Genomic DNA, 27,695 nt, shown 5'->3' with positions numbered 1-27,695 from the left:
TTTAGGGACACCCAAATCATGGGGCTGCATCCCTAACCATCTTGGCTAAGAGCCATTGATGCACCTATCCTCCATGAAATGATCTAATTTTTTTTTAACTCAGTTATACTTTTGGCCTTCACAACATCCCCTAGCAACGAATTCCACAGGTTGACTGTGCATTGTCTTAAGAAGTACTTCCTTTAATTTCTTTTAAACCTGCTGCCTCTTAATTTCATTGGGTGACCCCTGGTTTGTGTTATATGACGGGATAAATAAAACTTCCTTATTTAGTTTCTCCACACCATTCATGATTTTATAGACTTCTATCATATCCCTTCTTTAGTCATCTCTTTTCCAAGATGTACAATCCCAGTCTTTTTTAATCTCTCCTCATACAGAATCTCTTCTGTACCCCTAATCATTTTTGTTGACCTTCTTTTGTAATTTTTTCAATTCCAATTATATCCTTTTTTGAAATGGGGTGACCAGAACTGCACACAGCATTCAAGGTGTGGGTGTACCATGGATTTATATAGTGGCATAATGATATTTTCTATCTTTTATCATCTATCCCTTTCCTGATGGATCTTAATATTCTCTTAGCTTTTTTTCGACTGCTGCTGAAGACTCAGCGGATGTTTTCAGAGAACTATCCGGGAGGACTCCAAGATCACTTTTTGAGTTGTAACAACTACAGTAGGACCTCAAAGCTAAGAGCATCTCAGGTACGGAGGTTGCTTGTAACTCTGAAATGTTTGTCACTCTGAACACAATGTTATGCTTGTTCGTTCAAAAGTTTACAACTGAACATTGACTTAATACAGCTTTGAAACTTTATTATACAGAAGAAAAATGCTGCTTTTAACCATCTTAATTTAAATGAAACAAGCACAGAAACAGTTTCCTTACTTTGTCAAATTGGTGTGTTTTTTTTAAACTTTTCCTTTATTATTTTAGTAGTTTGCTCTTAACATAATACTGTATGGCATTTGCTTTTTTTCCTTTTGTCTCTGCTGCTACCTTCCGGTTCCAAATGGAATGTGTGGTTGACTGGTCAGTTCGTAACTCCGGTGTTCATAACTCTGAGGTTCTACTGTAGTTTAGACCCCATCATTTGGTATGTATAGTTGGGATTATGTTTTCCAACGTGCATTACTTTGCATTTATCAACATTGAATTCATCTGCCATTTTGTTGCCCAGTGACCCAGTATTGTGAGATCCTTTTGTAACTCTTCACTGTCTGCTTTGGACTTAACTATCTTGCATAGTTTTGCATCGCCTGCAAACGTTGCCACCTCACTGTTTACCTCTTTTTCCAGATCATTTTATGAATCTGTTGCACAGCACCGGTGGCAATACAGAACCTTGGGGGACACCACTATGTACCTCTCTCTGCTGTGAAAACTGACCATTTGTTCCTATCCTTTGTGTCTTATCTTTTACCCAGTTACTGATCCATAAAAGGACTTTCCCACTTAATCCATAACTGCCTACTTTGCTTAAGAGCCTTTGGTGAGGGACCTCGTCAAAGGCTTTCTGAAAGTCCAAGTACACTATAGCCACCGGCAGGGCTGGTGCAAGGATGTTTCGCGCCCTAAGCAAAATTTCCACCTTGTGTCCTCCCCCACCCCGCGCCCCCGCCCTGAGGAGTCCCCCCCACCCCCGCAGCAGCTCCCCCCCTCCGCCCTGAGGCGCCCCCCTTGCGGCAGCCCCCTAAATGCCTTGAGGCGCCCCCTAAATGCCGGCGGCGACAGGGGCAGCTGAAGATCCGGCCGCCGCGGTCGCTGCCGAAGAAAATGGCGCTCCCCAAATCCTAGCGCCCTAGGCGACCGCCTAGGTCGCCTAAATGGTTGCACCGGCCCTGGCCACTGGATCCCTCTTGTCCATATTCTTATTGACACCCACGAAGAATTCTAGTACATCGGTGAGGCATGATCTCTCTTTACAAAAGCAGAGTTGACTCTTCCCCCACATATTGTCTTCATTCATGGGTCTGATAATACTGTTATTTACTATACTTGCAACCAACTGGTATTGAAGTTAGGCTTATGGCCTGTAACTTACAAGCTGGCTTTTTAAACCCTTGTTCTCCCCGAGTTTACCCCTTTTCAAACGATCCTAAGGGATTAGGGATCAAAGGACAGCAAGCTCTCGGCGTTGGCTAGCAGGCCGCTAGGCTCAGCACTCAGCCCCCCAAACAGACCACACTACCAACTTCAATCAAGCAGGCACATGGCAAGCAAGCAGGTGCACGACAAACTAACAGAGAAATAGAGCTAACAAGTGTAGTGTCAACAGGGCCCAGGGCAGCAAAGAGTGAGTTGCGATTCCCTAGCACATGAACAGAAACAGAAGTTGACTTCCGAGAGGAGGCAAACGGAGGAGGAATCCAACTCCCACCCCACCTGCTACGGCAGAGAGAGGTCCATACTCCTGTAATTACCTTTGGGACGGGACTCACTTGCCATTATAAGCTCAATAGTCACATATATGCCCTCCCACTTGGGAAAAGAAAATAAAGACTCCTTTCTGCCTAGAATTATGTGCGTCTTTCTGACAGAGGAAACTTGGGGGGGAAATATTGAGGCTAATCAGACAGGGGACAACGGCAGAGGGAAATGAAGCAGCAGATGAGAGAGGAAAAAAGCAACTCTCCCCTAGCTGCTTCTGTGGAAGATGGAACAGGTTGGACCTCATGTGGGCCTTTGTTCTGCAACAACTGTTTTAAGATTGTGGGATGCTAGGAGAATGAAAACAGCAAACAACAAGATTAGATAGCTATTCACCTTGCACGTGGATGAACACAAGATAATCCAAACGAGAATATTGCCTAACCCCTTCCAGAGATGGTTTAACCACTTCAGACAGGGAAGGAACTGGGAGATCAAGGTAGAGACTGCTGGCTGGAACAACTCAAAACCTATCTGATTACTGCCAAGAAAAGGAGCTACTCATTCATTCTGCATTGGCAGCATCGGTGTGGGGGGAGAGCTTCCAACTTCATATGTTGCAATACTGCTTTAGAGGCAGGCGTCAGGACAAATCTGGCCCAAGATGCACGTTTTGCAATAAGGTTATACATCACCTAAAACTATTAGAAGTACTTTTCATAAAAAAGCTGTTTCCATTACAGATATTTCCTTGCAACGTTTGCAACCCTCTAGAGTATCTGCAATGTGGCAATGACCAACAGTGTAGACTAGTCCATGTCATTGCTCAAGCTGAGAGAAATTCAAGAGTAAACCAGATATATAAATAATGAGATGCCAGACTGACGACTTTCACTTTAATTGCCGATAGCGTTTCTGGTAACTCTGATTTTTTTAAAAAAACTTGACAGTGTCCCTCAATTATAATATGAAATAGAAACATTCATATGGTTGATGACTACATTTAAGATTCATTGCTGTCATGGCAACCAACTATTACTAAAAACCTGAAATTGAAGCTGAAATGATCCAGTGAAAGACAGAGTTAAAGCTGCAGTTCTGTACTGCAAGCTACAGGACATTGTAGTTCAGAAATAATGGAAATCGGAAAACTTCTGAGAGACAAGACCTTCAGAAATAATTAACCTTAACTCTGCCTTCCCATATGCTTGACTAATCTCAATTTATATTCTCAGAACACCCTCATACTCCAATACAGCCCCTTTTCTACATTTCCAATATAAGTAATATAGCAATACTACAGGTACACAAGGCATGTGTGTGACCTATTATCCATTACCCTCTCTCTCCAACAGTAGCCAGTTCTCGATGCCTCAGAAGAAGGTACAAGAAACCCCATAATTGTCCATTAGGGAACCATTATCCCACACTACTGCATGCAGGCACTTACATACCTATACAGGGTCACCCACAGCCATTTTCACATGGTATGCCCTCCCCTCCCCACCAGCCTGACCCCCCTGGTTCATGAGACCCTATACCTCCCCCCCAACCCACAGGAGTCTCAACCCAGGGAATCGGCCTCCCTTCCCCTCACAGGAGTCCCTCCCTCCCCCACCCCAGCCCCCATCCTCCTGGCGAGCCGTGGGTCACCCTGCTTTCCTGTGCCAAGAGGAACAGGAGCCTCAGCCACCACGTGGGTATGTCGAGGACCCAGTACGCGGAGCAGGACCCAGGTACCATGCTGGCAGCACTCCAAGAGGCCATATGACCTGCAGGCTATAGTGGAAGCAGCTGCCAATGTTCGTGCATGCAGCAACAGTTCCCAGTTGCAATGGGCCTGAGTTTTTTCCCCCACTTGTAAGTTACAGGTAAAAAAAATGCAACACAGGAGAAAAACTAGCCAGGTGAGAGCCCTAGAACCCCTGTCTGTGGCACCCTCCTCCACAGGCCATCTATGAAATATACATCAAACATGATTCCTTCCCCATCCCACTTTTCTATTCTAGGACAGAAACCACCCCAGCGTTACATTTCCCGCCTACGTACAGCTCATCCCACCAGCTTACTCACAACTGACACTGGTCTCTCTGTAAACAGACTTTAAAAGAACCCTGAAAATCACCAGTTGTTATTGTGAGGAGGCAGCACAACCCATTACCAGGTTATTTGACAGGTCTGGCCCTGTCTCCTCAACTGCCCGGGAATGGCGATCCTGCATGAGACACGCCCGCTTCCTGTCAGTTCGGTAACTGGCAGCCAGGAACTCCTGAGTTCTAATCCTGCCTTCGACGCCGACTCTCCATCTGTGACGGGACGCGTCAGCTAGCCACACTACCCCCGTTCTGTCACCTGTAGAACGTGGTAATGCCAAAAATTGCTGAGATTTTTGACTTCACATCAGGACAAAAGCAGGCCGAGGGTATCCTTGTTTGAACAAAGCCTGTGAGTTAGCAGCAAACAGGGCAAGTCACAAAAAGTTGACAAGTAAAAGGTCTTTGTTCTGTTTGCATGAGCTTCCCTTCTGTCCCAGCTACTCACCTGTCCCCCATTACTGGAGTCTCCGAGCACCTCAACCTGTAATGCACTGATCCTCCCAACGCCTTGTGCGGCAGGGCACTGCTGTTACCCCCTTGCACAGGTGGGAACTGAGGCACAGCTGAAGGGAAGCTGCTACCCCGAGGTCACACAGCAGGTTCAGTGGCAGAACCCAAGTCCCAGGCTAGCACTTATAAAGGGGTCCACTCACAGCAGGTGCGCCTCCTTGTGGCTGGGTCTGGGAATTCACTCTCACCCCATCTGAAACCCCCTTCTCTCGGTTGCTTGTGCTGTGGCCCCTCACTCTCCAGGACTTGGGGTGCTCCTTCTTCTTGACTCAGCCCCAGCATGATGCCAGGAGGTTCTGTGCCAAGTGCCATCTTTTACGTTAGGCAAATACCACCAACGGTCACTCGTGTTCATTAAAGGTGCCCCAGGACTTTTCACTGGAGCATTAACCCGGATGCCTTGGCTAAGACTGGGTAGCTGTATTCAGTCCATCTAAACTCGCCATGGGTACAATATTATTGACTTCCTGTCCTAAACTGCTACACAGCATTTCTGCAAGCGGTTCAACTGCTCCCTCAAGAAGTGGCTGCATTGTGACAGCAGGGGAGAAAAGCAAGAGCCACCAGTATGTCGTTTGGGATTCTTCAGAAGGACACTGCCACCTGAATCTAAATCATCAACAGCCAGGCCTGAAGATGCAGCGTAGTGGCATGTCCCCTACCCAGGACCACACTGCAGAAGAGCTGTGGTATCATTTCAGCACTGTTCCTACCCTATCAGACTTGCTTTGGAAAGAAAAGCCAAGAGCGGCCTATAGTAAGGTGATCTCTGTCCTTAATCTATGCTACTTGAAGTCTCCAGCCTATGAAAATCCCTTCCAGGAGGAATCGCTAGGCGAAACTTCCAACTTGCGCCCCCCCGCCCCTGAGCCCTGTGACAGCTCTCCGCCCCCCTTCCGCCCTAAGGCGCCCTCCCCCGTGGCAGCTCCCCACCCCCACCCCGCCCTGAGGCGCTCCCCCCTCCACCCTGAGGCCTACCCCCACGGCAACTCCCCCTGGCCCAAGGAGCCGTGTGGCAGATCCCCGTCCCAGCTCAGCTCTGCTCCGCCTCCACCCCCAGCACGCCGTCACCACTCCACTTCTCCCGCCTCCCAGGCTTGCGGCGCCGCCAATCAGCTGTTTGGCGCTGCGAGCCTGGGAGGCGGGAGAAGCAGAGCGGGGCGGCGTGCTCAGGGGAGAAGGAGGAGCAGAGGTGAGCTGGGGCGGAGAGTTCCCCTGCGTGCCGCCCCTCCCCCCCTTACTTGCTGTAGGCGGCCCTCCCCGCGCCCCCCTGCCGCCTAAGTGTCGATGACGACCGGGGTGGCCAAAGATCCCACGGTCGCTGCCAAAGGACCTGAAATGCCGTCCCCCAAATGCTAGCATCCTAGGCAACCGCCTAGGTCACCTAATGGGTTGCACCACCCCGGGCCGCCCAGAGAGGGGGGTAAGTGGGGCAATTTGCCCCAGGGGCCCCCACGAGAATACAGTATTCTATAGTATTGCAACTTTTTTTAATGGAAGGGGCCCCTGAAATTGCTTTGCCCCAGGCCCCCTGAATCCTCTGGGCGGCCCTGGCACCAGGGACTTCAATCAGATTTCTGGTAAGCAGAGCGAGACCAGCTCAGATCCCTATGCTCATCACGCTGTGAGTACAACCATATTCTGTACAGTTACCCTGATTTGCATGAATAGGTGTTTACTGTCTGAGAAGCATGCCTGCAAAGCCATGCTCTGAACATGCTCACAGGGTGCTCGTTAGCAGGATGGCTCAGGTGTTTAAACGATCACAGTTAGCAGGATTCTGCATCTTCCATATGCCAGCACGTGGCCTGGTAATCGGTGGTTTCTATTACAAGCGCATGCTTCTAAGAGGCACCTGTTGCAGAAAGTCCTCTGGGTGCTTGAAAAGAAATAACTGGAATCAACTGCATTTTTTGTAACATGGCTGGAAAAGAAATTCGGAACAATTTAATAAGAGAGGACTGCTGGGCTACCCTGCTTTAAGCATCTAATGTGCATTAAGCTAAGATTTCTTAGTGAGTTACATCAGGCTAATGCTAAATGAAAGCACAAGTAAACGTAAAACAGAAGTGAAAGTGTATAGAATGCCATTAGCCATCCCCTCACAGAGCAGAAGTTATCTGTGCATCACATTGGACAGTCCTCTGCCTATGGACTGTTCACTGATTACTGCAACCAGGTGAGGAACACAACTGTCTCATACGACTATGATAGTGTAGAGGAATGGACCGGGGAGAAACCAAAACAACGTTTACATTTATGCAACATCTTTCATCCAGAGATCCCAAAGAACTTTACAGACAAACTGAACCCCTACCCCACAAAGGACATGCAATCACTTCTGGGATGGCATACACAAGCTCTCTAACAATACACAGGAACACTACTGAACAGCTTAAGACTAGAAGAATACAATGTCCAACAGAAACTGTACATCCTGTTAATCCCACACTCACCACACACACATTACCAGCTTTACAGACAGCATAGATAGTTACCAGCATTCAAAAGCAAATCAAAGTTAGTGAATTAGTTTACATGCTAAAATGGTTCGAAAATGAAAAACTAAGTTTCAGAACATAACACATTGGAGAAGAGAGTGAGATTTACCGGTACCCCAATATTTACCCAGAAAGCTGCAAAGTTATTTTTTTGCACCGATTTTCACCAGTTATTACATTTTTGTAATAAACAGTGATTAAAATTTCCTGGGATTTTTTAAACAAAATAAAAACCAAAAAGGGGCCCTTCCAATGACAAACTATTTTTTAAAACCAGAAACAGGGTGTTGAATTACTGACACTCAAAAGGTGCTTCTGTAAGAAAACCCACATATGGAAATGTATTTCCCTTGGGTCACAAGCAGTTCTGAAATCGAGAACTTTTTAAAAGGAGCTGCTGGTTCCCCCAAGAATACCTAGAAACGTTCCTGGTTTAACAGAGTTTTGCTTCGACTTTTCTTCCTTAAGGTTATTTGCATGAAAACAGCCTCTTTGGTGAAATGCAAATATTTTACACAAATGACGGTGTTTTACATACTAAATTCCCCTGGAGCATGCAAGAGAGGGGGAGGAATATTTTTTACATTTCAGACCCTGCGAGTCATACAATCAAGGTCCAAATGGCTATAAATCCTCCAAAATGCTGTATTCTGAAACATCACAGGGCTAGGAACTGCAGGATTTTAGGGTACTACACGGTTTCTCGTTTTTACTGCATCCCCTTTGGGCTACAGCATAAAAAGTTTATTTTGAAGTCTCGAAGTCACAAAATACACTTAAACCCCCCTCTAGTCTGAGCCACTGTGAGATGGGTCCAAAGAATCCCTGGAGCCTGTGTGGAATCCAGTGGAATTCCTGGTAGCTGGGACACCACAGAACCAGGCATTTTGCTGCACCAGAGTAATCTGGTTCCTGCTGGTGACTTTGCTCATCTCAAATGGATTGTGTGCCACATGCCCCTCCCTTCCTTACTGCTGGGGGCTCATCGGGCTTGGGGACACATACTTTACATTAACTTTCCGATGGCAACCTGGATCTTGCCTATGGCTGTCCCAGAAAACAGGAGTGTCCCTTTTTCTTGGTGCCACACTGGAGTTAGCTGGTATGTTAAGCTGTGTTGGATGCAGGCTGTACGTGCCTCTTCCTTTGGGGACAAACTACTCTGACCTGATGTCCTCCTCAGACCATCCGAATAACCTACCTCTCTGACCAAATGAAAATTTGGCTTCCCAGCTTAGCATGCCATGGCCTGCACACTAGGGACAGGGCATACTGACAGGAAGTAGCCATGTGCACGCTGCTGGAAGGGTCCATACAAACTGGAATTTCGTTTTCTTTTCTCTCACGTCGAATGAACTAATCCATTACATGGTCTGAGACGCCAAGCCGCTCAGCAACACATCCCTGAGGGACACAACGCGTCCCATCCAAGCCACTGTTGCCAAAATCATCGCCAACGTCACCCGTCTCCTCAACCACACCCCTCCCTTCTCACTCACCTCGCCGGTTGCCAACTGTACTGCAGTACAAGCTCAAGCTTCTTCTCTTTGCTTTCCAGCCCAACACACCTCCGCCCTGCTCTCTCCTCCCTCGCCCCTTCTACCCCCGTGACACCAGCCTTTATACCCTCTATATCTGTCCCTTACAGCACGTCTCTCTCCGCGGCCTCTTACGCTCTGAACGCCCTTCTGTTTGCCAATCCCCCCTTACCCGCCCCCTCAAATCACTCCTAAAAACGTCGTGGTGGATGTTTACAATTTACAGACGCGGCCCCAAGTCATTTCTGTCGCCTGTCTACTCCCCTCCCCAACTCCTTTTTCATAGATTCAAAGGACAGAAGCAATCACTGGGACCATCTAGTCCAGTGGTCACCACCTGGTAGATTGCGATCGACTGGTCAATCCAGGAGCCTCTGCCAGTCAATCGCGATCTCCGGCTGCTAAAAGTCCGGTGGCGCAGTGGGGCCTGCCCTGGCCCCAAGCCGCTCCCAGAAGCCGCTGGCATGTCTCTGCGGCCCGGGGAGGGGGGGAAGCGGGTCTCAGTGGGCTGCCCGTGCCCGCAAGCACCGCTCCCACAGCTCCCATTGGCCACAGCTCACTGGGGGCAGGGACAGCAGCAGCGCATGGAGCTGCCTGACCCCACCCCCACCCCAGGGGCCGCAGAGATGTGCCAGCTGCTTCCGGGAGCGGCATGGGGCCAGGGCAGGCAGGGAGCCTGCCTTAGCCCCGCTGCACTTCCAACTGGGAGCCACCTGTGGTAAGCTCCTCCCAGCCAAAGCCCGCACTTCGCACCCCGTCCTGCACCCCAACCCCTTGTCCCAGCCCAGAGCCCGCTCCCACACCCCAAACTCCCTTCCAGACCCCAGACCCCTCCCGCACCCCAAGCCCAGCCCTGAGCTCACACCCTGCACCCAAACTCCCTTCCAGACCCCGTACCCCTCCCGCACCCCAAGCCCAGGCCTGAGCCCACACCCTGCACCCAAACTCCCTTCCAGAGTTTGCACCCCTCGCTCCCCTCCTGCACCCCAACCCCCTCCCCCAGGCTCAGCCCAGAGCCCGCTCCCACATTCCGAACCCCTTGGCCCCAGCCCAGTTAAAGTGAGTGAGGGCGGGGGAGAGCGAGTGACAGAGGCGGGGGGAATGGAGTAAGCGGGGCAGGGCCTCAGGGAAGGGGCGGGGCAGATCCGGGTTGATCTTAAATTCAAAAAGTGATCTTGTGCGTAAAAAGGCTGGAGATCACTGATCTAGTCTGACCTTCTGAAAAACATGGTGTGTCCTCATGTGCCTATCACATTCAGAGTTCAGCATTTATGCTCTCTAGGGCCGTGGTGGGCTGGGTGTGTGGTTAAGCATCTAGAACATTAGTAGGCACTAGAAAATTAGGTTTTATTTAACTAGCTCAATTTTAGGTCACAGTTTGGCAGGCAGCCAAATCTGAGATCCAGGTTGTCCTTGAACCAGTCAGCTCACAATATTGTTACCATGCTGGCACTGAAGCATCTCCAAACAAAGCATTTCTCAGAGTTCTCGTGAGCCCCCAGCTCATCTTTAGAATGGCACTTCTGCCTGTGGAGGGAATCCAGATGCAAGTTTGTGAACCAAGCCCAGGATGGAAAGGAACAAACTGGGCAAGCATGCAGCATTTCCATTCCTCGCTATGCTCCAAAGATTCTCCCATGCTTAGTGCTTAGCAAGCTCTTTGCTTCTGCTGAATGCAGACTTGGCGATGTCCCAAACACAGATCAGGTTCACTGTTTGGAAAGACAGTTCACGGGGGAGGGTAGAGAAAGCTGTCCCCTCTGGAGAGCAATATTCTTCCACCAACAGCGAGCTTCTGCGAGGGATAACTGAAGCTTCTGCACCTGCGGCAAGAGTACGGTTTACCTTGACCTGCATTAAGTAATGCTAGCCCAGACCCCTCCTACTTTGAGTAAATTAAGGATGCAATTGACGCCTATACATCATTATCTTTTTTATATATAGCTGGATAATGGACATCCCGACACAGAAATCTTGTTAGGAATGAGCCCAAAGTGTTGTATGAGGAGTCGGCACATAATGCAGCCACTTCAGAGGTGGGACCCAACAGAGTCCCAGAGTGAGAGGATTGAACATTTCTGGCCCAGGAGAGCTCGCTATGGCAAACATTTCCTCTTGGATAAAGTCAGCAGGAAATCTAATCTCCAGGATGAGCAGAAGACCTCTGTGTCCATGAGCCCACCTGTAAGTACATTCCTCACCCAGCAAACCCCACAGCATTTCCCTCATGAGCAGTCACACAGTACTCACTGCACAGTATCGGAGTACACAGATTCATTATAGCACAAGACCCTTGGGGGGGGAAAAACCATAACACCCCCCCCCCACACACACACACACACACCAGCAGCCGCCCTGCCCAGCCTTCTGGGGACTTCAGGTCCACTCCAATCACTTTCAGTACAAACCTGCCACAGCCAATTAAGTGGTATCACACAGCGATCGTCAGGCTCCCGGCTGCCCTTTGGGCAGATTTGCTCGGGAGAGAAGATAGCTTCTCCAAGCTTTAAGGCTTAACAGAGTGTCAAGTTATTTATAACCAGTCCTGTGCTGTAACTTCTCCTTGGATCGATACCCAGCTTCATATGTCAAACCGCAACGGGCAGCCGAATTGGTTTGTCTGAAACAACGCACGTCTTTCAATAGCAGAGAAACTGCCAGTTCTCCTCTCCGCTACCCATTTGCTGTACCTGTGGGCAACGTGCTCTGGGAGTGACATCATGGGATGCTACACAGCAGAGTTATGTTATGGCACTGCCACAGGCGTGTATGGTGATTTACAGGCTTAGGCAGCGCCCTCACGAGGAACTTAGAGGCAAAGCGACTTCTGCTCCCATTTAAGTCTGAGTGGTCCAGCAGACAGAGCACCAGACAGGGACTCGGGAGAGCTGGGTTCTATCCAAGCATCCACTTCACCCGCACGTCCCTCAGTTTCCACATCTGTGAAAAGGGCTAATATTGCCAACCGCCTCTGTAAAGAGCCTTGAGATCAATGGGGTGAGAGGTGCTCCAAAAGAATGAGGCATTATTGCCATTGACGACTTATGGAGCAGAATTAGGCCGGCATTTAGACACAATTCAGATCACGATATCTGCCCTTCTCTCCACAAGCACCTGGAAAATATACAGTGGGGAATCATCCTGCGCTGGCCCCAGGGCCATGGACTAGCTGTGACCCAACAGGCCTTTTCCAGTTCTAACTCCTATGGCACAGTCACCGAGAGGAAGCTCACCATGGCTTTTCATCACGTATGGAATACGTCATTTGATGTAGGATGATTTCAGGAACAACCTCCATTACTGCATCTTTTCCCAGCGACAGGGCAATCCTAGCTGCCACAGCCAGATAGTCAGTTTTCTGTGCACAGACCATCGGACAGGACTTGTCCCACTTACAACTAACTAATTCCTTCAGAGCAGGACTTTAAAGGCTGCCCGACATGTAACACAAAACCCAACTCTCTTGCAGTCAAAGTAAGTGGCAACAGCATGCAGCTAGTTATCAGGTTTCAGAGTAGCAGCTGTGCTAGTCTGTATCCACAAAAAGAACAGGAGTACTTGTGGCACCTTAGAGACTAACAAATTTATTTGAGCATAAGCTTTTGTGGGCTACAGCCCACTTCATCAGATGCATAGAATGGAACATATAGTAAGACAATATATATACATACAGAGAACATGAAAAGGTGGACGTTGCCAACATAAGAGTTGATATGGCAACGTCCACCTTTTCATGTTCTCTGTATGTGTGTGTATACATACATACATACGTGTGTGTGTGTGTGTGTGTGTGTGTGTGTGTGTGTGTGTGTGTGTGTGTGTGTGTGTGTGTCTTCTTACTATATGTATTCTACTACCACCTGATACTCCTGGAGGAATTCTGCACCACCGTGTGCGCATAATTAATGAGCGTCTGCAGGAAAGTTGCTGCAGTTCCGACTTCTGCAAGGGTGCAAGGACACATGGGGGTGCAGGGACCCATAGGGAGAGGGGCAGTGTGCCTGACTGAATGGGAGAGGCGAGGGGTCAGCCAGGTTCTGCATGGGGGAAGCTCTCTAACAATCCCTCCCCACTCCCCATAAAAACGTGTTTCATACTTTTCCCACCCACATCCAACAACCCTCCAAGTTCACTCCCAGGCTCCTTCCCAGCAATTACTTCCCTCAGCTCTCCCCCAAGCCTTTGCACTGCTTCTGAGGGGTGCGGGAAATACGGTTCTGTACTGCAGTTTAAATGAATTATTACTCATAGTTCTGTATTAATATGCCTAGTAAGGAATCTATTTCTCAAAAAACATTTCCTGAATCTTTTTTATTATTTTGACAAATAAAATATGCAGAATTTGAAAATATTGTGCGCAGAATTTTTAATTTTTTGGCACAGAACTCCCGCAGGAGTAACCTGGGAGCACCTGGAGAGAATTTCTAGGCTAGTGGCACCCAAGCTTTAAATAACAGAAAAGCCTCTTCACTGCTGCAGCACTACCAACCCCACTGCTAGTCAGCCCCCTACCCCCAAATCATTACAGTCGAACCCATTTATCTCGACCTCGGTTAACTTGCCAACCCTATTAAGTCGACATTTTACAAGTGGAACCGCCAAACTCCCTCTTTGTCTTATGGGTTTCTCATCCCTTATGTCGATTCCCCGAACCCTAATATCTCGAGCCTGGCTCCCCGCGTCCCCGACCCACCGTGTCCCCAGCCGCCCGCTCCCCGGCTCTCCAGCCGCGCGGTTCCCCAGCCGCCCGGCTCCCCGCGTCCCCGATCCACCGTGTCCCCAGCCGCCCGGCCCGCATACCCGGTCCCTGCCCGTCCCCGCATACCTGGTCCCCGCTTTGCCTGCTGCCCGCCCGCCCGGCTCCGCTTCGCCGGTCCCCGCTTCGCCGCCCGCCCGTCTGCCCGGCTCCGCTTCGCCGCCCGCCCGCCCCCGCATACCCCGTCCCTGCCCGTCCCCGCCCGTCCCCGCATACCCGGTCCCTGCCCGTCCCCGCTCCGCATACCCGGTCCCTGCCCGCCCGCCCGCCCGGCCCCGCATACCCGGTCCCTGCCCGCCCGCCCGCCCGGCCCCGCATACCCGGTCCCTGCCCGGCCCCGCCCGCCCGGCCCCGCCTGCCCGGCCCCGCATACCCGGTCCCTGCCCGGCCCCGCCCGGCCCCGCATACCCGGTCCCTGCCCGGCCCCGCCCGCCCGGCCCGCATACCCGGTCCCTGCCCGCCCGGCCCGCCCGCCCGGCCCCGCATACCCGGTCCCCGCCGGCCCCGCCCGGCCCCGGCCCGCATACCTGGTCCCCGCTTCGCCAGCCGCCCGCCCGCCCGGCTCCGCTTCGCCGGTCCCCGCTTCGCCGCCCGCCCGCCCGTCCGCCCGGCTCCGCTTCGCCGCCCGCCCGCCTCCGCATACCCGGTCCCTGCCCGTCCCGCCCGCCCGGCCCCGCATACCCGGTCCCTGCCCGTCCCCGCCCGCCCGCCCCCGCATACCCGGTCCCTGCCCGTCCCCGCCCGCCGCCCCCGGCCCCGCATACCCGGTCCCCGCTTCGCCTGCCGCCCGCCCCGCCCGGCCCCGCTTACCCGGTCCCCGCTTCGCCTGCCGCCCGCCCCGCATACCTGGTCCCCGCTTCGCCTGCCGCCCGCCCGCCCCGCTTACCCGGTCCCCGCTTCGCCTGCCGCCCGGCCCGCTTACCGGGTCCCGCTTCTTTGGCTGCCCGGCTCCGGGTCCCCGTCCACGGCCGCCCGGCCCCGCTTACCCGGTCCCCGCTTCGCCTGCCCCCCGCCCGCCCCGCTTACCCGGTCCCCGGTCCCCGCTTCGCCTGCCGCCCGGCCCCGCTTACCCGGTCCTGCTTCGCCTGCCGCCCGGCCCGCTTACCGGGTCCCGCTTCTTTGGCTGCCCGGCTCCGGGTCCCCGTCCACGGTCGCCCGGCCCCGCTTCCCCGTCCCGCTTCGCCGGATCCAGCCACGTGCAGGCACCGCGGTAAGGGGCAGGGAGGGGGTGTTGGAGAGAGGGCAGGGGAGTTCAGGGGTGGGGGGGTGGATAGGGGTTTATCTCGCTCATCGGTTATCTGGACTATTTTTGGCAAACCCCTAGGCCGGCGACATAACAGGGTTCAACTGTATTTTTAAAAATCCATGATATTTTTCAACAAGTATGTGGAGCGGGGGGAAGAAGGGGGATTATTTATCCTCTGGCTTCACCTTTTAGGGTGCACTTGGCTCATGCTGTCAAGCTTTTTTCTTAAAACATGTGGGTGAGCAGCTTACTTTTTTGGTAAAGGAAGTCTGAGGATCTCACCTAGTCACCTGCCTCCAGGAGCTGGAGCTTTAGACCTGTGTTAAAACTCATGCAAGTTAGGGGCACTGAGCTTCCAATGAAGTTGCACAGAGCTACCAAGAGACCTTTTTAAGGTAAGCACAGTAGGTAACAATCACCTTTATTAGAAAAAAGCTAAGCAGGCTTCAACCTGAGCAGTGAGACCTATCAGTTAGTCCGGTGCAGATTTTGACAATGTGGTACCAGAGACGTCTCCGTTACCTGCCACTGTCCACGTCCCTACCCCCACTGCGGGTATTAATAGTATGCTCTTGCATTGTTTCTCGCAACACAGGAAATAAATTGCTACACCTGCGTATCTACAGTTACACAACAAAGCGTGGTCTCTTTCCATAGCACACAGCACTGAACTGTTTTCTCACCACACAGTCCAGTTTTTAATTCAGAACTTTATAGCTGAACCTATCACCAAGGAACTTAGCTGCCTTGCATCAGTAAAATCATTAAAATCAAACACCCGCTCCCTATTATGAAGTTCAAACAAAACCCTGGGCCAACAGATAGGTCTTCTGTCTTGAGGTCTGTCGAACTCTGGGTTTGATAAGCCCCCGGAGGGAGCAGGTCACCAACACACAAGGACCAACAGGGGGCGTGAGCCAAATGGGATTAGCGCTCAGGGTGTACTGTGCTGCAAACACGGCATTTAAATTTAAGGAAAAATCTCTGTTAGTGCCAGTAGAATTGTGATGTACAGTAGCGATGTCACCTTAAGCAGGCCAGCCACTAGAGCAGTGGTTCTCAACTTATTTACCGTTGTGGCCCACATATCATGTGACAAGGGGGCCTCATCAACACAATATATATACTACCCGTATGGCCCTGAGTATGTCACACGAGCCACAGCTTGAGAACCACTGCACTAGAGGGAGATCTAACCACACAAGCAAGTGCAACTACGAGCCAGCAGAGGGCAATATATCACACACCTACATACATTTCCCCCCAGCCTGGCCAATGCAGCCCATAGGCTGCCATTTCCCTTGGAAGTGCCTCATCCAACACTGGTCAAGCCTTCATTTATTGTTTTTTCTCTGGCGCTCATCTCCATGGTATCTAAGCACCTCAAAAACCAATGAATGTATCCTCACAGGGATCAAGAAGTATCACCCCCATTTTACAGACGGGGACTGCAGCAAAGCTATGGAGTGCCTTGGTCAAGGCCACACAGGGAGTCTGTGGCAGAGCCAGAGACTGAACCGAGGTCTCTCAAATCCCAGTACAGTGACTTAACACAAAGTCATCCTTCTGCTTTTGCTCAGCTTTCAAGTTCACCCCACTCCCCAACCTGCCCCAAGAGAGAAACACCAGCTGCTCAACACAGCCATTGCTTTGCCACTTTCTTGTAGGCTCCGCTGAAGTGTGACTGACCACACACGAATTTAACTAGCCTTAAAACTGGGCAGCTATTTGCTTTCAAGCTCTCCCTCCCTCACCACCACACTTTCCCTTTTGCATTTCCAGCCTCTTCCCTACATGTCTTAGTAACACCCCATCGGCACCGATTCCCTGCCAGCTCCTCCCTCCCGCCTCCACGTTACCTGCCAGGAGGCAGAGCCTGATGCAGGGGGCTGTTGATGGAGCCACGAAAGGACCAGAGCAGCCTGTGCAGGTACTCACGCCCCTGCTTCGTGGCACCGTCAGAGAAGCAGAGCCTCAGAGCGTGCTGCAGAAGGAGGCAGGCAGTTGGGCATGAGTGGCAGAGAACACCTGCATAGCACATCCCAATGGGGGTCATTCCCTTGCTGCTTGCGAATGGAGCACAGGAGCAGTGGGAATAGCACTGCCCATATAGCCCCTATAGGCATGAGGCCAATAGCGCCCATTCTGCTGCTGGCTCAAGCACTCTCCCCACCCAGCCAGGCATTCCCATGCTAAGCTTTGCAGGGCAGACAAGATCGGGCTTCTGAGTCTGGGAAAGCCATTTGCTCTCAATCAGCCAGCGGCCCCTTCAGTGGCAATTCAGGGAGACTGTTTGAATTGTAGAACAAACTCTGGGAGTAAACAAACAGCTGTGCAGGTGGCATTCTAAGGAGGGCTGCTGATGCCAGCAGAGGGCAATGAGGGAAGCAGCCAGCCAGTTCCCAAGGGAAGTAAGCTCACTAGATACAAAAGGGCAGAGACAACCCGTACCCGCTGGTACTGGGGGGGCAACGTGAGAGCAGCAGTTTCAGCAAATGTTATTGAAAATGCTCAGGCCGTGTGAGCACGCTCAGTACAAGCCAAGCAGCAACTCTGAGAGAGCATGTGACCCCCCCACCCGTCACCTCTGGAGAGAGTTCCCCTGTCCTTTGCTCCCGGCCTCTTTTTTAAAAGCGTTTATTGTTTGTATTACTGTAGCACCTCGGAGCCTTAGTCATGGACCAGGACCCCCTGTGCTAGGTGCTGTACAACCACAGAACACAAAGGCAGTCCCTGTCCCAAGGGGCGTACAATCTGAGTGTAGGACATATGGATCCAGGCACATGGCGGAGTATTTGTCATCATTACAGCTATCACGTAGGGGGATATTACCCACAGCGTCTGCCTTTTCAGAAATAGCCACCCCCAAAGCGTATGGGACACCACAGCGTGGTGGGGGGTGTTCCTGGAGTGACAGGAAACTTCGCATTGCACCCTCAGACTTTGTTCCGAGCGGGCAGTCCTCGGAGAACCGCCTACGTTCCCAAAACAGCGAAGTCTGCATTCCAAACACAGGCTTGCCAAGTGTTTAACAGTGTCAGAGTGCTTCCCTTATCTAGGGAGACGTCAGGTCAGACAGAACAGATGCTTGTGAAACTCTCCTCCCCCCTCCCCCCCCTCACAAAAAAAAAAGGAGCTCATGACCAAGCATCAGGGAGCGACACCATACTACATTCTGGGATAAGTGAACTAGGAGAAGGTTATACCAGAAATAGCATCACAGAACAAAGGCCCAGAGGGCCACTTTGCCACACTGGGGAGATGCGGGAGGAGCTAGCACCAGTGACATAGCTGATGTGAGCAGTCGCAGGGCCCTGGCATGGACAGAGCAAGACATCTGCTAGCAAAACTCCCCTGCAAGGGCCAACCCCATTCAGAACACGGCACGTCCAGCTCAGCAGCCATCACCTTTCACCTGCTGTGAGGACAGGCTTCTTTACCTTGCCAAAAAGAGGGCAGAACAGCAGTGCGAGTTGGACCATGTTCTGCTAACAGCTTTGACCTCTCACTCTTCAAGGGAAACTGCCCCCCAGCCCCATCCCACCCCCCAAAAGTGGTGAATTCCTCTCATTTTGTAAGGGATGGTCTTCACAAGTGGTTGATCTGGTGGGGGGGAGGGTGAGGAAGGGGGAGGAAATGGGGGAAGGCCAGTACTGTTCCAAGCTCTGCCCACTCGTGCCAAAATGAGAAGCTCGTCAGAACACTGGAGTTCTTAACAGGATAGTCCCTCCTTTTTGCATGCTGTGCCCTGGAGTGAAATAGTAAAGCTGACACTGAGAGACAAATTACGATTTAGAGTCAACATCTTATGCTGATGAATAGGGGACAATGCAGGCCTCTCAGCTATTGTTACAGGCTGTTTGGAGACTGGAGCAGACCTTGCTGCATTGGTTTGCCCTGTATTTTGAAGGTCCTCTTCACAACCACAAAGGGCTTAGAGGCTCAATACTGGCTTAAAAATTAAGGCTTAGAGACTGTAGATTCCAGCTTGCCAAGGCACTCCAACTCAACCCCCGGTCCCTATCTCTCAATCCCCGGTCCCTTCATTCCCCCTTCCATCCATCTTCAGATGACAAAACTGTCTGAGCAGGAAAGCATGTCAAAGGTGATGTAGACACTGGGGTAAGTTACAGGCTGAAGGGCAGGATTGCAGCAGCACAGTGACTTGAACAGAGGTGTGATGTGGTGCAAGATACAGTAATTCCCTGCACTGCCTCTTTGCACATACTTCTGCCCTCCTGTTGATTGCTTTTCCTGCTACCATCCTGCCCTTCTGCCTCCTTTGCACGGCGCGAGCATTCTACGTGACGACTGTACATGGCATTCGCTTGCCTTCACATTTGCATGTAAAAACCACAGCACTCACCTAACAGGCAATACAAAGACTAAATTGCACACATGGGCATGCGTACACGCACATCCCCTTAAAAGATAAAAAACTCATTAAGGTTGCAAAGCCAAGCACACGGAAGTTAGGAAATGCCAGAATTAAGGTTGCCTGGCTCTTCTCGTCTCTGGGCCCAGCAGAGGGGAATTCACAGCAAAAAAAAAAAAGAGAGAGAGAGAGAAAGAGAATTCTGCGGTTGGACCTACACTCAGGCTGGAGCAGCTGGAAACCACAGTTGCAAGGAAAGTCCTGCTCAGCCCCAGACTGGAGCATGCTCACTGCAGATGGAATCTTCAGGGAATTTAGCTGCAAAGCTCCAGCAAGTCTCTACATGCGGTTTTTCAAAGGCTTAGGAAACTGCCAGATTTGCGTGGATTTTCACAGGGTTGACAAAAGGTCCAGCCCTGGACCCAAGGATCACTTCCCCTCACCCCCCGCCCCCTCACCCCTCTGCCAAATTTCAGGTCCTTCAGCCAAACCATGGGGGCACTCGAACTTCTAAAAAAAGAAATCTGGTGACCTCTCTTTTTGTAAAACATCGCAAAACATATTTTTCCTTAGCATCATTCTCTGAAACTGCCTGAACTGGTTTAGCTGGGGGGGGTGGGGGGGAAGGGAAATCAGACACCTGGCATGAAAAGTTTCAGCCCAAACAGTTAAAGTTTGGCCAAGTTATAAGCAACTGAAAACAGAATGGCCGAACAGCCTTAACATATGAAGGTACTAGCTCTGCCTACATTATATGCTGTAAGGATTGAATATTCTACTGTGCTGGAAAGGGTTAATTATTTTCAGTAAGCAGAGCTTCCAGTTCACATCTGCACACGTCAATAATTCCTTTTAAAATAGCTTAAGAAACCTACTTTTTTTTTTTTTAAATACATGCACTTACATATGTGCAAAGCAAGGGTTGTGAACCAATGCAAGACTTTCTCAGACCGTAGCCAAGCATCTGAAGAGCTCTGGAAAGGAGCCCTAAACCACAGAGTTTCCTATCTCCAACATATCTGAAATCCCATCAGATCCAAGAAGCCACTTTTTGACCCTGGACAAAAGGGGTTGTGGAGGCGGGGGGGAAGGGGAGGAAGCCCAGTGAAAATAGGAGACCTTCTTAATGTCACTCCGTGGAAAGGGAACTACCCTGGGTGTTCTGAATCTGCCAGCGACTGAGGTCATGTGGAAGTGCTTAAGATTTAAGTCCCCCTAAGGGATTCATTTCAACATTCCTATCTTTCCTGAGAATGCCCCTTCTTTTAGGCTTAGAAGTCCCCTCCCCCTTCCCTATAAGAGCTGCTTTACTGATGTGGTTTAATTACTTGCTTTGAAATTCAAATTCTCAGCAGAGTCCGGGGTGGTCTCTCCATGTCAGCTCCCATTACAATTATACTTGGACATGTGCATCTGAAATGGCACACAGCATTCCAGTTTCTGGGGTAGGACAGATTCTCCTCTCTACCTGACAATGTCTGCACCCAAATGGTGGCATTTAAAACTCTCTCTTAAAAAAAAAAATGTTTAATTCATATGGGATCTTCAGGAATGGATTAATGGAGAATATTCCTCCCAGCCAACGTGAGCCTGTCATGCTGCCAATGTGATTTAGAAGGGAAAACAAAAAACAGCTGAAGATTTTATTTATTTATTAACCTTGAGCTATTTCCTTTAACCCTCTCCAGAAGTGCAGAGGACGTAGAGGGTCAGACCAATGGTCCATTTAGCCCAGTATCCTCTCTTCTGACAGTGGCCAGTGCCAGGTGCTTCTGAGGGAATGAACAGAACAGGGCAATTATTGAGTGATCCATTCACTGTCATCCAGTCCCAGCTCCTGGCAGTCAAAGGTTTAGGGACACCCAGATCATGGGGCTGCATCCCTGACCATCTTGGCCAATAGCCATTGATGGACGTATTGTCCTCCTTGAACTTATCTAATTCCTTTTTTAACTCATTTATACTTTTGGCTTTCACAATATCCCCCAGCTCTACAGGTTGCCTGTGCACTGTGTGAAGAAGTACTTCCTTTTGTTTTAAACCTACTGCCTATTAATTCAAATGGGTGACCTCCCAGTTCTTGTGTTTCTGGAAGAGGTACATGACACTTCCCTGTTCACGTTCTGCACACCAGTCATGGTTTTATAGACCTCTATCATAGCCCCCTTCAGCCGTCTCTTTTCTAAGATGCACAGCCCCAGTCTTTTCCATCTTTCCTTGTATGGAAGCTCTTCCATACCCCTAATCATTTTTGTTGCCCTTCTCTGTAACTTTTCCAGTCCTAATAGATCAGGTTTGAGATGGGATGACCAGAACTGCATGCATTATTCAAGATGTGGGTGTACCATGGATTTATATAATGTAACGGCATTATATTTTCTCTCTTATTATCTATTCCTTTCCTAATGGGTCCTAAAATGGTTAGCTATTTTGACTTCTACTGTACATTGAGCGGATGTTTTCAGAGAACCATTCACGACTCCTAGATCTCTTTCTTGAGTGGTAATAGCTCATTTAGACTCCACCATTTTGGAAAACATAATCCTAACTGTACATACAATGTGTATTACTTTGCATTTATCAACACTGAATTTCATCTGACATTTTGTTGCCCAGTCACCCAGTTTAGTGAGATCCCTTTGCAACTCTTCACAGTCAGATTTGGACTTAACTATCTTGAGTAATTTTGTATGGTCTGTTTATCCCTTTTTCCAAATCATTTATAAATATGTTGAACAGCACTCGTCCCAGTACAGATCCGTGGGGGCCACCACTATTTACCTCTCTCTCTTCTGAAAACTGACCATTTATTTCTATCCTTTGTTTCCTATCTTTTAATCAGTTACTGATCCAAGAGAGGACCTTCCCTCTTTATCCCATGACTGCTTAGTCTGCTTAAGAGCCTCTGGTGAGGGACCTTGTCAAAGGCTTTCTGAAAGTCCAAGTACACTGTATCCACCCTTATCCAGATGCCTGTTGACTCACTCAAAGAATTCGGCTAGATTGAGGCATGTATTTCCCTTTACATCAGCTGTGTTGACTCTTCCCAAACATATCATGCTTATCTATGTGTCTGATAATTCTGTTCTTTGCTACAGTTTCAACCAATTTGCCTGGTACTGAAGCTGGCCTTACTTGGCAGAATCACCTCTGAAGCCTTTTAAAAAAATGTTGGTGTCATAGTTACCCTCCAGTCATCTGGTACAGAAGCTGATTTAAGCGATAGCTTACATATCAGATTTTCAAGAAGAGCTCAGGACCCCAGCACTCCCAGCTGGGTGCTCAATGTGGCCGAGAGCCCGGCCATTTCATTTAGGTGTCTAAATGGGAGCGGTGTTCTTTCCAAAAATCTGGCCCTGTATTCACTAACGCAGGCTGAGTTCGGAAAGAGCAAGGCTCTCAAAGGTAGCAGTCAGCAGTCTGGGTCTGGAGTCTAGTCTAGAGTGGTTTAGGGTGGCAATTTATGACATCGGAGCTTTGTCATAATGAAGTGGCTAAAACATATGTGGCTCCACCAGCCACTGCTAGATAGGACCAGAAGTGCTCAACTGTGCATCATAATCTGAGCGCTCCCTTTAGAGATGGGATGACACGAGCCTTAGACAATAACTCTTTTGGGCAGGTCTTCATCGCGCAGTTAGCCTGCGTGGTTGGCCCTCGGGTTGGAGCCCCCGGGTTAGCCTAGCGTGGGTGTGAGCAGCCATGCTGCAAAGCCCTACCCTAGTTACTGCTGCATTCCCTGGGTTTGTCACTAGGGCTTCTGGGGACATATCCCATGGTTCTTTGTGCTGCACTAACTGGAGCTACTCTACGACCCAGGGAATTGTGGGAGAACTCGTCTCTCTTTCTGGGCACATGGGGCAATTGTGGAGCAGCACTGGAGGCCTAGCAGCAGTGGAGCGATATAGCCCTATGTTACCACCTTGAATGACAGGAGAACCTGGGCTCTAGCCCACCTCACCAGCCAGGCCAGCTAGCCTGGATTAAAAGTGCCAAACTCACGCGAGAGGATGGGAGGGGAGATTAGGGCAACACCTGGGCTAACTGCAGTGAAGAAATACCCTTTATGCCTTCATCAGCACCTTGAGCAGGGTGATGGAAGTCAGGCTTTTCTCAGGTAAAATGCAAGCTAAAAGGGCGTAAAGTTTTAATCGGTGAGAGTAATTAACCTTGCTGAATTGTTCCAGTGGGTCGTGGTAGATTCTCCATCACTACAATTTTTAAATTAAGACTGGACGTTTTTAAAAGATGTGATCTAGGAATTATTGGGGGGAGGGAGTTTTCCAGCCTGTGTTACACAGGAGGTCAGACTAGATGATCTCACAATGGTCCCTTCTGTCCTGGAAATCTATGAATCAAGTTACAATGTGAGGAACCTAATGCTGCTCTGTTCCTTTGGGAGAGGCTGTTCATTCAGACTGGGACTGGAGTTCAGAACAATGACGGTAACTAGCTTGTCCCAGCTTCAGACTATTATGTGTGAATGAACACGGTGGCAGTCACCAAACCACCTGAAACACATGCACTGTTAAAGTTACCAAGGATTTGTCTGTGCAAGAACTGTACTGTTGTAACTCTACTGGTATATATAGTTAAAGCACCGCAACGCCCTAGCAGAGACTCTGTCATATTGCTATGTGTACAGCTAGTATGACTGGTCCCATTTGGGAAGGAGAACAAAACTGCATGAGCATACGGCACCTTTATATTGGTACGACTGCCTCCATGCTAGGTGTTGTACCAGCCTAACTATTTTGGAAGGGAAAAAAAAATAATCACACCCCTAATTATATCAGTACAAGAAGCGTGTTTTGACCAGACCTTAGAGTAACAAAAAGGTTTCCAGGGGCAGAGTTTGTAAAATACTAGTGGTAAGGGTGTTATTTTTGTTAGCTAACTAAACATAAATTTCCCAGCAGTGTTTACAACTCAAATAGTGAAGCACTACACTAGTGCCTGAGAACCTAAAGGTGCAATCAACAAGGTGATGGTCTTCCTATAGATCTAGTCCGATCTGAGAGAATTGCAGGAAATTAACAGTATAATTAGGGAACAATGAACTAGATGAAAGTGTTTCACAATTAAAAACAAAGGTTACAGTACAAATAAGGATATTCTTTCATCTGAAAATCCCTTTTAAACAATCTTTCCATGTAAGGAAAAGCAACAAGGAGATCCACACCCTACCTAATTCAATATGAACGTCTTCGTAAACCCAGACAGATCCACTGGCTGTTCTCAGCAATTGCATCTCCATTTAATGGCTTCTATTCTGGACTCTTTCTTCTCAGGCACTCCCCACGATTCATAGCTGCGAAGAGTAGAAAACACGTCTCTCATTTACAGAGATCCCAGATTACGCTACAAACATTGCAATCAATAGAAGGAGAGTAGTAAACGTATCTTTTACTCAGGAAAAACCTCATCAGAAAGTTGTGTGTGTTTTTTTTAAATGTTAAGCATGGAAATTCCTATTTCCAGGGACACCACCTTCTTAGGAGAACACTACTCTAAACACCTTTTAAAATCCACTATTGTGACAATTAACACCCACGATCACTGGAAAGGATTAGAGAAAGTGGAGATACCTTGACCGGGCAATGTATTAAAACTACAGCTTGCCTTGTCTACGCTACGATTCAGACATGTTTTAATAATACACTTTCTTCCTAGTGTACACGTGACGTACATGTACACACAGCACCCAGCACAATAGGGACTGATCTCCATTGGGGCTTTTAGGTACTACTATAATATAAAGTCCCCTGCCTTCCCACTTCTCTGGCACTTTTAGCACAAACAAAGGAAAGAATTGTATCACCCCTGCTCCAGAAAGCTACTCTCCTTTGTATCCACCTATTACTGCTATTACATCCCATCGGTATTAGTTAGCAGATCGTCCTCATTTACTAGACATGCAGCAGAGTACCACTGAAGCTTTAGTTACATACACATTCAATTCCTTTGAGATTATCACTGTAACTGGCAGAGTTAATGCAGCCAGCCAGGAAACTCACAGTCCTCAGCGATACAAACCCTCCTCCTGCGGGGGTGAACAGCTGAAAAATTTGCCACCCAATCTTGCTTAAAGAGGGAGAACCCCACACGAGGGAGATGCAAATCACAGGGGGTTAAAGTCAAGGAGAAAAGCTCCCCTGTCTTTGCTCCATTCCCCTGACAGTTCAGTCTACTTTAACCGCTGCTAGTCTCAGAACTTCAGTCATGATCCATCAAGCACTTAGCCACGGGAGTGTCCTGGTGAATCTATCCAAAGTATGGCCCCAGGTACCAGAGCAACTCAGCACCACACAATGCATTTACCCCCCAATGCCCCCACTGGACAAGGAAGTACTATTATACCCCCATTTCACAGCCGCATAGACGCCAAATAAAAGACCCGCTGGAGCCTGGGCTCTGAAACCCAGCGAGGGGGAGGGTCTTGGAGCCCTCAGAACACCTACACTGACTTGCCCAACTCACACGGGAAGCGAAGCCTATGCCTGAGCAGGGAACTGAACCCAGGTTACCTGAGTCCCAGATTAGCACCCTAGCCACTGGGCAATCTTTTCCTCTTCTAAGCAACAGGACTGCTTCCATGCTTTGTTGAATCAGGGCCTGTATACACTGAGATGCCACAGTGACGGGTGAACTACAACAACCTTAAGCAAGCAGATCCCTTGCGGAGGGCAAGGGAACGAAGCTAATTTGGAGTTTACAGCCCAAGTCCTTGGAGGTAGGCTCCAAAACACAAAATCAGACAATGTAACAGAGATGAAATCCTTGGTTTCCTCAAACTGGCCCCTCATAGATGCCTTGTCCAATTACTCCCCGAAAATTTTCCTTTAGCAGAGACACATGGTGAGACTGCTGTCGTTTTGTCCATGCCTGGACGAAGGGGGGGGGGTGTCATAACTGGACACAAAAGGGAAAGGTGAGACTCCTGCCTGCATTATTACAGGGAGACAGGAGTCGAGCGCCTCTTCCTCTCAGTTTCCAAGATAGAACTCATTTATTCTTGTCTATACCAGAGAGGTTGCACCAGTTTCTCTGAAGTGATTTTAAAACTGATGTAGTTAAACCAATGCAAAACCCTAATGCAGACAAAACTCAACCTGCGTTAACTCTAGCTCTAAGTCAGGTCAGCTGGCATTGACACAACCCTTTTTCTATGCATGTGGGTGCCAAACAAACGGCTTTCAGGCTACATCTGGTCTGCCCAAAGCCTCTGAGTGGCCTGCATGGCATTGACACTGTACAGACTCTCAGCTTTCATTTAAGAAAAGGGTTTCTAGCTTTCATGGCTATGAAGAAAGCCTTCCGAAGTGAACACTGGGCACATGGATGGATGCAGCGTTGCCTTCCTGAGCCGACAGACAGAAACAACAGCTTGGAGAGGTGGAACCACCTCAGTCCCCTATGGATCACACGGGAGCATCGATTTACATGACACTGCTGGCAACATTAACAATTACACTGCTGATCATTTCGGTGGATGGAGAAAAGCCCAGGGGGTTGGGTAGGGGGAAAGACCACAGGGAAAGAAATGCAGCTGGAATAACAACGGAAGAGGGAGACACAAGAAAAGAGGATGGGCAAGTGTAACACTTTGGGGGTTACCCCAGTGTGCAGGGTGAATCACTCCCACCTGTTAACAGCGCGAGGGAGCTTTACCTATGTCCATTGGGGGAAACTCACCCCAAATTACCGGCTGCTGGCAACAAAACTGCCCCACTCCAGGCTCTGCAAGCCCCGTGCTTCCCGCTGCAGGAGAGCAATTTGCACACCCCACCCCTTAGGCTCCCTAAGGGAGTATCTGGGGCAAAGCAGAGAATGTGGGGCAAAATCTATGGAAATAACCCCCCTGAGTTCTGCTCTGACCCAGGGCTCAGGTCCCTCCAACCAGCCTGTACAACCCACTTTATTACACTCACGTGCCCACTCCCTCGACCTCTGGGCACCGCAATGCACACACGTTCGCTGCCTCTGTGGGAGCAGTGTTCCCAGTTCAACACGCTCCTTAGCGCACAGTACTTGTTGCGTCTATAGTAAAACTCATCTACCCGACAAAGCTTAAGATAAAGATTCAAATAGAAGCCAGGATGAGGATTGGAAACAGTTATAAGATAAAAGAAAAGCACAAAATGCCATCTAGAGCCTGTACTAATTAATGAGTTCCTTTCCTGCCTAATGAGGTATTTCTCACCCAATGGTCAGTCCATCCAGCGCCTGTCCAGTCAAAACAGCTAGGATCTACTTTTCAGGAGACACTCCCACTGGCAGTGTCACCTCCATAATGGATC

General features: G+C 49.6%; 1 protein-coding gene across 4 annotated transcripts in view; it reads right to left on the bottom strand.

The window, feature by feature from the left end:
* The window catches only part of PTP4A3 (protein tyrosine phosphatase 4A3), a 172,157-nt gene that overhangs the window by 92,339 nt on the left and 52,123 nt on the right, over window positions 1-27,695 (bottom strand). For 3 of the 4 annotated variants that reach the window (XM_045003770.1, XM_045003772.1, XM_045003771.1), the window contains one exon: window positions 24,583-24,706. The exons of the other annotated variant lie outside the window; for it this stretch is intronic. The gene's annotated coding sequence lies outside the window, so the exon portion shown is untranslated. The remainder of the gene's footprint in view (window positions 1-24,582; window positions 24,707-27,695) is intronic. 4 annotated transcript variants of the gene reach the window in all.

Source organism: Mauremys mutica, chromosome 2 (genome assembly GCF_020497125.1).
Source record: "Mauremys mutica isolate MM-2020 ecotype Southern chromosome 2, ASM2049712v1, whole genome shotgun sequence".
NCBI lineage: Eukaryota > Metazoa > Chordata > Testudines > Geoemydidae > Mauremys > Mauremys mutica.
The sequence above is the reverse complement of the archived record's forward strand: the minus strand, read 5'-3'. Positions and strand labels throughout refer to the sequence as shown.